General features: G+C 38.0%; 3 protein-coding genes across 3 annotated transcripts in view; 2 read left to right on the top strand and 1 right to left on the bottom strand.

Moving 5' to 3' along the window:
- Positions 1-10,155, bottom strand: part of LOC309497034 (uncharacterized protein) — a 221,368-nt gene extending 211,213 nt beyond the window's left edge. The window contains exon 1 of the mRNA XM_082167294.1: positions 9,010-10,155. The gene's annotated coding sequence lies outside the window, so the exon portion shown is untranslated. The remainder of the gene's footprint in view (positions 1-9,009) is intronic.
- The window catches only part of LOC309496971 (protein NLRC3-like), a 316,482-nt gene that overhangs the window by 77,200 nt on the left and 226,796 nt on the right, over positions 1-12,486 (top strand). The gene's annotated exons all lie outside the window — the stretch shown is intronic.
- LOC309496969 (protein NLRC3-like) overlaps positions 1-12,486 on the top strand; it is a 213,465-nt gene that overhangs the window by 157,200 nt on the left and 43,779 nt on the right. The gene's annotated exons all lie outside the window — the stretch shown is intronic.

Here is a 12,486-nt window from a genome sequence, read left to right as displayed (position 1 = left end):
ACATATAAATCATAGCCCTTTAATTTCAGATCAACCTCCTTGCCTTTCTTTATCCATGTTTCAGATAAAGCAATTAACTTAAATCTTCCTTTAAGGGTCTCCAAAAAATGTTTGATTTCAGAAAAATGTTTTGATAAACTTCTACAATTGAAATGAATAAAAGAAAATGCCTGTTCAATTTGTACCTCATCAAGTTGTTCCTCAGTGTAATACTGACAAGAGTCCCTAATATGATTAAATAAATTAGTCTCTGGATCCACATTATTTTCAAAATCATATGTATCATGTTCTATATAATCAACACTTGCAAAGGCTTCAGTCTTAAATGAAAGAGTCATGAGTTCCTTATAAGAGATCCAATAATGCAGCAGAAAAAAAGAATGATGCACTCACTATTGTCATTTGTACAGATCCAGGTCCTTCATTTTTCTCACCATAATCACCTTGACTTGTTCAGGAGGTCCATTCGTCCGGATGAAAACTTTTCCATTCCTGGTCCAAGTTGATTGAATTTTGTTTTCCTTTTTCAGGGTACGGCTGGTCCAAGCAATTGCTGCATTTTTCTTTGTCAAGTGCTCATTTAAATACACTCCGGTGCCTTTAAGTTTCCTAGCTTCCTTCAGGATTTCCACCTTGTACTTTCTACTTGCAAACTTGACAATGATTTTAGGTTTAGTTTTTTTGTACTTACTTGGAAGAATGTGGCATGCTGAAATTTGCTGACTGTCCAGAGGAATGGTTTTACTCTTCATGAAGCGCACCACTTGTTGCTCCAAGGTTTCAAGCTCCACAGATGGTGCATCCTCACCTTGTTGGTCACCAGATGGGCCTGTAGCCCGGGCATAACTTTGATGCCTAGTCTCTAGGCCGGTGATTACAAGGTCATCAGCTCTGGAATACTGTTCCAAGTCATCCACCCTTTGTTCCAGGAGCTCAATACGTTCTTCCTTCTGTTGGATAATAGTTTTTAGTAGCCTGATCTCCTCCATGAGGCCTGTCAGTTTTCTTTGTTGTTCCACCACTTCACTTATTTCCCTTGACATAAAATTCAGGGAATTTTTAATTTCCGCCATTTCAGCTGCTATTTTTGCAGTAGTGGCCATTGTACTTCAAGCAGTCTTGACTTTTGTTGGATGTCAGTGCAATTTGATGATTTTAATGGATTTCATCAGGCCTTTGAGCAGAGAGAAACAGTTGCAGCCATCTTACTCAAAGCCACGCCCAATTCATGGCTCCATGATTTCTTGTAAATCAAAATCTTACTGTATGCTTTTCCAGAAGAAAGATAGAAATAATCTTAATCTGCATTTTCTGGATTCTTCTCCTCTAGAGCCAACCGAAAAATGTAAATATCTCGGTGTTTGGCTAGAAACTGATCTTTCATTCAAAGCTCATGTACACGCGCTTAACAACAAACTTAGCTTTCGTCTTAAAACATTATATCAATCGATAGACTGCTTTAACTTTCAGGTTAGGAGAAGAATAGTCTCTCAGTTGTTGCTACCTATTCTGGACTATGCAGATATTATATATGCTAACACCACTGCCACTTGTCTACACTCTCTTGATGTGGTATACAACAGCCTGTGCCGATTCGTCCTTCGCTGCCCCTATAGGACACATCATTGTGTGATGTATGAACAGCTGTCCTGGCTTGCACCCTCAGCCAGAAGACAATATCATTGGCTTCAGCTCACTTTTAAATGTATTTACTTTCAATATCCATATTATTTATCGCAATATTTAGTGCCTTACAGTTCACAATATAGCCTTTGTCACATCGAACAGATCTTCTTTACTGTCCCTAGAGTTAAGAGAGAAATTGGGAAATATGCTTTCTGTGTTAGAGCCCCTCGTGACTGGAACAGCCTTCCGGCATCCATTCGCTCGCTTACGTCTTTTCCTCTGTTCCGAACTGCTTTGTTAACACATCTTCAGAATGCTTGTCTATGTTTCTAGCATTTCAGATGTATATGTACATATATAGTGATGTTAACTTTGTCAGTTATATTTGGGATTATTGTGTTATATGCAATATGTTACACCAGTTGTTCTCAAACATCTCACACCAAATACTCCTCTTAAAATGCTTGACTTCCAAAGCACTTTCATGCAGTCCTAGATTGAAAAGGTTTTACTTAAAAGGGGTATAAAATAAAATGTGTTAAGTGGTATACATACCACAGTTTGGGAACCACTGTGGCTTACTTTACTCCATCTGTGATGGGTGGGGATAGTGAGAGCTTGTGTGTGTGTGCGTGCGGGCGTGTCCGTATGGTGCGTGTGAATGTGTGTGAGTGCGTGTGCTAAAGTTTTTTTATTTTATTTTTTTATTATTATTTTATTATTATTATGATTTTTTTTGTTTTATTTGATTGTATCTACTCTGTTGTTCTGCTGTTCTATGTTGTTTGGACATGATCCTGAGGACCCCCATGAAAACAAGATGTTTCATCTCATCAAGTCAAGTCAAGTCAAGTTTATTTGTATAGCGCTTTTCACAATACAGATTGTATCAAAGCAGCTTCACAGTATTCAATTAAAATAATACAACAAAGTTTGTTTCAAGAGGAATTTATTGATTGATAAAATTAAATTAAATATCCCCAAAATATCCCCAACTGAGCAAGCCAAAGGCAACAGTGGTAAGGAACCGAAAAACTTCATCAAGTGACCTAATGGTGTCCTAAAACTCCATCAGGTGACCTAATGGAGAAAAAAAAAAAAAACCTTGGGAGAACCCAGGCTCAGTCGGGGGCCAGTTCTCCTCTGGCATTTATGAGCTAGAGGCCGGATTGTAGTTTGAACTGTAGGATTATATGAATGCCTGGCTGAAGAGATGCGACTTTAATCTAGTTTTAAACTGGGAGAGCGAGTCTGAGCAACGAACAGTATCAGGAAGACTATTCCAGAGTTTTGGAGCCAAATGTGAGAATGCTCTCCCTCCTTTGGTGGTTCTGGATATCCTAGGTATGACCAAAAGCCTTGAATTTAGTGATCTTAAAGAGCGCGATGGATTATAGGGTGATAAAAGATCCGTTAAATAGACTGGAGCTAAGCCGTTTAGGGCTTTATAAGTCAGTAGCAATACCTTATAATTAATACGGAACTTTATAGGTAACCAATGCAGTGATGATAAAATCGGTGTTATATGATCATATTTTCTTGATCTAGTAAGAACTCTAGCGGCGGCATTTTGGACTAACTGTAGCTTGTTTATTGAGGATGCAGGACAACCAGCTAGTAAAGCATTACAGTAATCCAGTCTCGAGGTCATGAATGCATGAACTAACTTTTCTGCATCAGAAACTGATAGCATATTACGTAGCTTAGCAATGTTTCTAAGGTGGAAAAATGCTGTTTTTGTAACATATGAAATATGATTTTCAAAAGACAGGTTGCAATCGAGTATAACACCCAGGTCTTTTACTGTAGAGGATAAAGTAACAGGACATCCTATGATGTTAAAGTTGTATTGTGCGAGGTTTTGTGGGCGGTTTTTTGAACCGATAAGTATTACCTCTGTCTTGTCTGGATTTAATAAAAGAAAATTACGGGTCATCCAATCTTTTATATCTTTAACACACTCTGTCAATTTGGAAAATTTTGCGTTTTCATCCGGCCGTGATGAAATATATATTTGAGTGTCATCAGCATAACAATGGAAACTAATTCCATGTTTCCTTATAATATTTCCAAGTGGCATCATATATATTGAAAATAACAGAGGGCCTAATACAGATTCCTGCGGCACTCCATAGTTTACTGGAGTTATGATCGATTTTTCTCCATTTAAATAGACAAAATGGTAGCGGTCAGATAGGTATGATTTGAACCAGCTTAGTGCTTGTCCTTGAACACCAGTATAATTTTGTAGTCGATCTAAGAGTAATGTATGATCTATAGTATCGAACGCAGCACTAAGATCAAGTAAAACTAGTATTGAGATACAGCCTTGGTCAGAAGCTAAAAGTAAATCATTTGTGATTTTAACGAGCGCAGTTTCAGTGCTATGATGCGGTCTGAATCCAGACTGAAACTTTTCATAGATCTCATTTTGTTGCAAGAAAGAGCCCAGTTGAGCGGACACCACTTTTTCTAATATTTTAGACATAAATGGAAGATTTGAAATGGGTCTATAATTTGCTAGATTATTATGATCTAATTGTGGTTTCTTAATGAGAGGTTTTATAACTGCCAGTTTAAATGTTCTTGGAACATGACCTAAAGATAAAGACGAGTTAATAATATTGAGGAGAGGATCTTCCACTACAGGTAACACTTCTTTCAGTAGTTTAGTTGGTATAGGATCTAATAAACATGTTGTTGTTTTAGATGAAGTGATAAGTTTATTTAACTCTTTTTGTTCTATAGTTGTAAAGCACTGTAATTGTTCTTTCGGGGTGATAATTGAAGCTGAATTATAAGGCGCGATTGAAGATTGAACGTTTACAATTGTGGTTCTGATGCTTTCTATTTTCTCAGTGAAGAAGTTCATGAAATCATTACTACTGAACTGTAACGGGATATTTTGTTCGGGTGACGTCTGTTTATGTGTTAGTCTAGCCACGGTGTTAAATAAAAACCTTGGATTGTTTTGGTTGTTTTCTATTAGTTTGCGGAGGTGCTCAGCCCTGGCCGCTTTTAGGGCCTTTTTATAACGTGACATACTGTCTTTCCACGCGATTCTAAAGACCTCTAAATTAGTTTGTTTCCATTTACGCTCTAAAATACGCGTTTCTCTCTTTAAAACATGCGTAGTATTGTTATACCATGGTGCTTTATTTTTCTCTCTGACCTTTTTTAATTTAATAGGTGCAACCTCATCCAATGTTCTAGAGAGAATGGTGCTCATAGTGCTAGTTAGTTCTTCTAGTTCATCTGTTTGTTTGGGTTCAGGCAGCAGCTGAGACAGATTAGATAAGCAATTTGAGAAATTATCTATGGTGGATGGGAGGATTGTTCTGCCTGGTTGATAACGCGACGCCGCATGACATATTACAGCAGTACGTAATATGCAAGTTACCATGTAGTGATCAGTGACTTCATCACTTTGTGGAATGATATCTATATCGGTTGGATCGGTTCCATGTGATATAATTAAATCGAGTGTATGATTAAGACGATGTGTTGGTCCGGTGACGTTTTGCTTGACCCCAAATGAATTTAATAAATCTGTAAACGCAGCTCCTAACGCATCATTTGGATTATCTACGTGTATGTTAAAATCTCCAACAATTAGTGCTTTATCGACATTGACTAATAGGTCTGAGAGAAAATCTGCAAACTCTTTTAGGAAATCAGCGTAAGGCCCTGGCGGTCTATATACGGTAGCCAAGGCTAGAGATAATAGGGATGTTTTTCTAACATCTAAGAGCGTAACATTTAGTACAAGTACTTCAAATGAAATAAACTTATAACCCGTTTTCTGGGTAACATTTAGAATATCTTTATAAATGGTTGCAACACCTCCGCCACGACCAATCAGACGTGGCTCATGCTTATAACAGTATCCAGGAGGAGTAGACTCATTAATACCGAAATAATCATTTGGTTTAAGCCAGGTTTCAGTAAGGCAAAGTATATCGAAGCTATTATCTGTGACTATTTCATTTACAATAACTGCCTTAGGTGTGAGTGATCTAATGTTTAGAAGACCTAGCTTTAGAAATAGTTTTTGTTTACTAATAGCAACATTTTCTGTTTTAATAACAATTAGATTTTTCCTAGATCCTGCATTAGATTTATTATTTGATCTCACTAAACGAGGAATAGACACGGTTTCTATGCAATGTTCTACACTAGTATTTATATCAGTTGAATTGGTGCAGCAGAGACTATGATTTGGACTTTTGGTTACTAGTCAAAGGGTATTTAACATTTTGGAGATGTTATCTGACAGAAGATCCGCTCCGAATCTGCTTGGGTGTAAGCCATCAGCACGGAAAAGCCTAGGACGCTCCCAAAACAGATTCCAATTATTTACAAAGAGCAGTTTCTGCTCATTGCACCATGACATTAACCCTCTGAGGTCTGAGGGGTTTTTGGGGTCCTTGAGATGTTCTGACATGCCCTGACATTTGTGCTTTTTTCAGTTGCTTATAAACATATTAATGGCAAAAAAAAATTACACACTATTTAGCACAAACAGGGCTACCATAATATGTGAGCAACAAGAATGTACATGTCTGCATTTTTGAGAGAATAATGTTTATGCGTGGTTATTGAAAAAACTAAAAACTAAAGTTTCTGAAATAAGGCCATAAAACACATACTAAATATGTGCCAATAAGACTTTTGTCTAATAGATGTCATTGCCTAGTGTTTTTTCTTCAAAATGATGTGAAAATCATCCTGCCCTTATCATTCACATAACACAATACATTGATTTGAATTTTGCAAAGCACTTTCTGTTTGGAAAGGCAATATGCGGAGTGGGCGTCAACGATCATGCATATTTAGTGGTTCACACCTTAGGAGACAATGGGGCCTGCATACTTAATGACCCTTTCATTCAGGTGAGTCACTGAGCCACAAGAATGCAAGAGCAACAGTTGGAAGCATCTCAATTATTTTTTATTTTTCCACATAGTGTGCTTGCAATTTGGCCTATAATATCCAAGGAAAACATGTCTAGTAATTGTGCAGTTAATTCTCATACTGTATTTTCAGTTTTGGAATATTTATCCTCTCCCCAAATTTGTCACTAATAAAACACAATAAAAATTATTTAAAGAAAAGGCTTATTACCTTATTACCTTTTAATAGTTTGTTTACATCTACCTTGTAAATATATTTTTTTATTAAAAAGGTTACAATTACAACAACAATTCAAGTGTAATCTTTCTTTGTAAAAACTAAAGTATACATTTTATCATACATATTTCAAAGTTAAGGATTTGATTGATTATTTGATTACTTTATTTTTGACAAAACATACTATATTTAACATGAGCAAATATTGGCAAACAAATATTGGCTTATTTGAGTTGGCAGATATTTTACAGTAAAAATGTATAATCTATCCAAAACTAATCAACGAAATGTTGTCTTTCATATGTCTGTAACATAGGTCTTTCGTTTTTATTATAAGAAATATAAATGTTAATTTGCAGTTTAATACGTTGCTTATACAAATACATTTTATTTCAACATTTCAGTCGATTTTTACTCAGTATAGCAATACAGTTTACTAAAACCGAAACATTCATTCACAAACAGAAACGCCTGACTGTAACGTTGTTTTTATGAAATATTAGGGCATATAAATGTTAATTTTCAGTTTACTCATCTCAGTATAGCAATACAGTTTGCTAAAACATCATCATTCATTCACACAGAGACGCAATTTAAATTTAAACTGTCTTTTTGCGAGCTGTGATAAATAGCGCGCATCTCTGCGGCTGCCGTTCATTCATTCACAGAAACGCGATTAACTTGAGAAGGAAAAAAAACTTACTACATATTCGGATCCTCTCTCCTGCAATACCCGCACTCTGAGGTAGATTTTCCGTTATTATTATTCCTCACAGCGCTGCCAGATGGTGTAAACACGTAGGCTACAATGATATGATTAAACTTGTGTTTTCTCGAGCTGATATGGGGGCGTTCACAGGTTTGCCTCAGTAATTTGCGTTTGAATAGCGCGCGCTCTCCGTGGGCGGAGTCACATTACCTTTGAATGAGCTCTAATGAGCTCGACTGGAATCGCTCTCTTTTAACACAGATTTCACAAGATGAGAATATATTTTTTTTATATAAATTACCTCATTTTAAAGAAGAGAATTCAAGCTTCATGCCTGTGTGACTGTATGCCTGTTTGACTCAGTATTCGTTGAGTTATTGTTCATTTTCGGACGCGTTTCAGAATGGTCTTCACTGACAGAGAGAAGGCAGAACTCGCATCACGTTTATTTTTCTTTATTTGGCAAAAAGCACAACACTTTGTTTTTATTGTGAGTATACACAAAAATAATACACATTTAACAGAATCGATTGATGTATGAAACTTGCTTGTAATATCAAAGTCAACAGAGCAAAATTAATTTCTTTTGAACTGAACTGAAAAAAATCCAGCAAAACGCGTGGGCGCGTTTGTCGACCTCAGAGGGTTAACCATTCATTTAGCGCAAATAATCTGCTGAACTTTTCATGCCCTAGTCGGTACGTGGGAAGCGGTCCTGACACAATGATCGTTGTTTCAGGCGATGTGCTGCGTACCGTATCGAATAGATTCCTGAAGTCTTTCTTCAGAATCTCCGTCTGGCGCAGCCTGATGTCGTTCACTCCCGCGTGCAGGACCACAGTTCCGACGCGCTCGTCACCGTTCAGGATCTCGGGAACGCGAGCAGCGATTTCAGAAACACGAGCACCAGGAAAGCAGTGACTTTGCACCTTACTTTTACCTAACGTAGCGTGTACATGCCGAACGATGGAATCGCCGATGATCACAGCATCGCGTTCTGTTTCGCGTAGAGGGGAGAAGCGGTTTTGTGTCGATAACTCGAAAACCGGGAGGGTCGGAGAAAGTCTTGGTCTAAACCTGACTCGCGTCTTCCGCTGCGGAACCACCCAGGCTTCGTGGTGGCGTGTTGGAGCCGGAGTGAACGAGACCATGGCTGATTTCGACCGATGCTGAGGAACGCACGGAGTAGACGCGGTCGGAGTCAGCGGGTTAGTAACGTTAAACACTGATTTGTGTGCATCGGCGCGTGATGTTTCAAGAGCCAAACACCGGTCTCTCAGCTCGGCCTGTCTCAATAAAAGGTTGTGGATCTGTTTCTCAACAGCTTCCAGCTCAGACTGCAGTGCGTGAAGCTCAAATGTGTCCTCACCTGCACCAAGCGGTAGACTACTTACATCTGATATATTCGCCATTTTAACAGATGGACAGTGAGTTAGCAACGAAGCTACCAGTGATGCTATCAATATTAATACTAATTTATATTATAAGTTTGTTTGTAAGTGAGTGTGGAGAAGACGCGTTCAGCCGTGATCCATGGACGTAACCTTTAAGAGTATGCAGCGTTGGATCACTAATAGGCTTGAGACGCGTCTGCTCAACAGTCCGCGTTGTAACTATGAGGTTTTTTAGGTTTTTTAGTGGTAGGGGTGTAGAGTAGACGCACGATAGGCGAAAAAAAAAATTTTTGTTTATAAGTGAGTGTGGAGAAGACGCGTTCAGCCGTGATCCACGGACGTAACCTTTAAGAGTATGCAGCGTTGGATCACTAATAGGCTTGAGACGCGTCTGCTCAACAGTCCGCGTTGTAACAATGAGGTTTGAGCAGTAACATTAGTGCTTCTCAGTGAGGAAAAGTAGAAAATGTTCGTTGTAAGCGAGTTTAAAGAGAAAAATCAAGAATTATAAATCAAATCGATAGAGCTCCAAAAACAACAACGCATTCAGACGCAACGCATGATAATAACAGGACAAGACATTACTCACCGTGTTTGTTGAGTGTTTCTTACTCACCTGAGCTTTTCTGAACTCAAAGGCGCTAGAGAAAATAAATAAATAAAAATAGCTGAGCGCACACGGGTGGCGTGTTTACAGGCTAGCGAATTACTAGCGTGTTGTGCTAGTAGTAACGTAAGCTAGCGATGTCAGGGTTGGGTAAGCTGTATTTCGTAGTAATATAAACAACTAGAAATTGTAGTAAATGATGGTTCAAAACAAGGAAATACGAGGCTAAGACGGAGCTTACAGCACCGAAGCAAACACACTCACAGCAGGCAGCGAGAAAAATCAAGAATTATAAATCAAATCGATAGAGCTCCAAAAACAACAACGTATTCAGACGCGACGCATGATAATAACAGGACAAGACATTACTCACCGTGTTTGTTGAGTGTTTCTTACTCACCTGAGCTTTTATGAACTCAAAGGCGCGAGCGCGCGAGAGAAAATAAATAAATAAAAATAGCTGAGCGCACACGGGTGGCGCGCGTTTACAGGCTAGCGAATTACTAGCGTGCTGTGCTAGTAGTAACGGAAGCTAGCGATGTTGGGTAAGCTGTATTTAGTAGTAGTATAAACAACTAGAAATTGTAGTAGATGATGGTTCAAAACAAGGAAAATACGAGGCTAAGACGGAGCTTACAGCACAGAGCAAACACACTCACAACAGGCAGCGAGGCAGACAGGAGCAATCGAGCAAAATCGAGCATTGAGCATTGTGTGTGTGTAAATGTGTGTGTGTGTGTCTCATCAGTGGTGGAAAGTAACTAATTACAAATACTTTCGTTACAGTACTTGAGTAGATTTTTTTATTTTTTCTACTTTCTTGAGTATAATTAAATTGTGGTACTTTTACTTTTACTTGAGTAGAATTAAAATAAAGTATTCAACTTCGCTAGATTTATTTTTCACCAAAAGTACAGAGTACTTTACAAAGGTGCCGACGAAGCAACAGAGCGAGCTTACATTTCACAAACACTTTTCAAACGACTGCATGTGCGCGCGGTGGAGGCTGAGCCCTCAGCCCTGCGCTTCAGCCAATAACAGACAGTTCTGAAGCGCTTCATCCAATAACAGACAGGTCTGACTCGGGTGCAAAACCAATCAAAACTTCCAGTTCAGCTGGGGGGCGGGGCGTTCAAACCGCGCTTTGACATTCAATCACTGGCGCTCGTGTTTAGAATCCGTATTGCTAACGTTTCAATATTTGATTTAATATAAGTGAGCTATGCTCATATTCTGATTTTAAAATGTAATTGTGGCAACTCCTGAAATGGGTCATCCCACTGATATTACCAGAGCATTGAGCAGTTGAAGTAAATAACAAACTCGGACTTATTGCTTGGACGGAGCATGAACAATGTAAGTGTCTTGAAAACATTAACACAGTTCAACTGAAAGGTAAAGCTCGCCCTCTTTAACAATACAGTTAAACTAAATGTACGAAGCAAACTTTGTACAAAGCTGAAAAACCCTCAACAACAGTGAAATAAGATCGCATGATTTGTCTGTCAATCAGATGCATGTAAAAGCAATAGTAGGCTCCCAGCACATTTTCGGTAGAACGAAAAAAAGAGCATTTAATTTAACGTTAACCATAACTTACCCCACTTAATTTTTTCTTTTTTTTTTTTACTGGCACTTTTTTATTCATACTACATCTCTCTTTTTTATCAGACCTTTCCCTTAACCTTCTTTGCTTTCAATTATGAAATTATTCAAATAAAAACATTCAAATGATCTTACCTGGACTTACTTTTAAAGATTAGTAATAAAACATTTTCTCTTGACAACAGGGAAAGCTAGTATGTTTGCTTAGCATACCGTCAAAAACAACAATTTATGAGTTTAATATCATGTTTTGCTTCAAAAATCAAAATGACTTGAAATTACTTCTGTGGTTTCATGTGTGAGAATATATTATTTCATTAAATTCTATAATACAGGCTATGTTGATTAGCATTGCATTAATGGGTTAGTTCACCCAAAAATGAAAATTAGCCCATAATTTACTCACACATAATTAATATAAATGTCCTGGCTCCTCCAAGTTTTATGATGGCAGTGAATGGCTGGAAAAAAATTAAAACCCAAAAAAGTGCATCCATTCATGATAATAAAAAAAATACTCCACATGGCTCCAGTGGGTTAATAAAGGCCTTCGGAAGCGAAGCCATGGGTTTTTGAAAAATACCCATATTTATAACTTTATAATCTAAAATAACTAGCTTCCGTCAGACGATCGTACGCATACTACGCAAATTGACTTGCGCCACAAGAGTAACCTGTGACACATGTATGATGTAGAATGTAGGAGTATCGTAAGCTTAGATGCCTCTCGTGGTTTAAACAAATAGGGCTGTGCAACAAACTGAAGTTCCTCTTCTATAATATATATACGTTGTGCGTCGAGTCAGGGGTTAGTCTTCCACCGTAAATCGATGCGTATGGTCGGTCGTCTGGCTGAAGCTAGTTATTTTAGATTATAAAGTTATAAATATGGGTATTTTCCTTACACAAACACATGGCTTCACTTCAGAAGGCCTTTATTAACCCCCTGGAGTAAAAGTGGAGCACTTTTATCATGGATGGGTGCACTTTTTTGGGCTTCAAATTTTCTCTAGCCATTCACTGCCATTATATAGCTTGGAAGAGCCAGGACATTTTTTAATATAACTCTGATTGTGTTCATCTGAAAGAAAAATGTCATATACACCTAGGATGGCTTGAGGGTGAATAAATCAGGGGCTAATTTTCCTTTTTTGGTGAACTATCCCTTAACCCTCTGAGGTCGAGAAACGCGCCGACGCGTTTTGCAATAGTAGGTGCAAATAGTAGGTGCATAATTTCATCCACATGAAAACAATTCATGTGGATTTTATAAGAAAGAAATTGAGAGAGTAGAACATTTTCTTTCAATGCGAATTTTTACAAGAAGGTTCAGTCTGGAAGAAAGAAGACCGAGTCGGCGTGACTGGGACTCGTACAATTTTATTAAATAAAAGAACAAACAAAAGGTGCGCCCA

This window comes from Leuciscus leuciscus, assembly GCF_965113295.1.
Source record: "Leuciscus leuciscus genome assembly, chromosome: 4".
Classification (NCBI taxonomy): Eukaryota; Metazoa; Chordata; class Actinopteri; order Cypriniformes; family Leuciscidae; genus Leuciscus; species Leuciscus leuciscus.
This window is presented reverse-complemented; position numbering and strand designations above follow the sequence as displayed.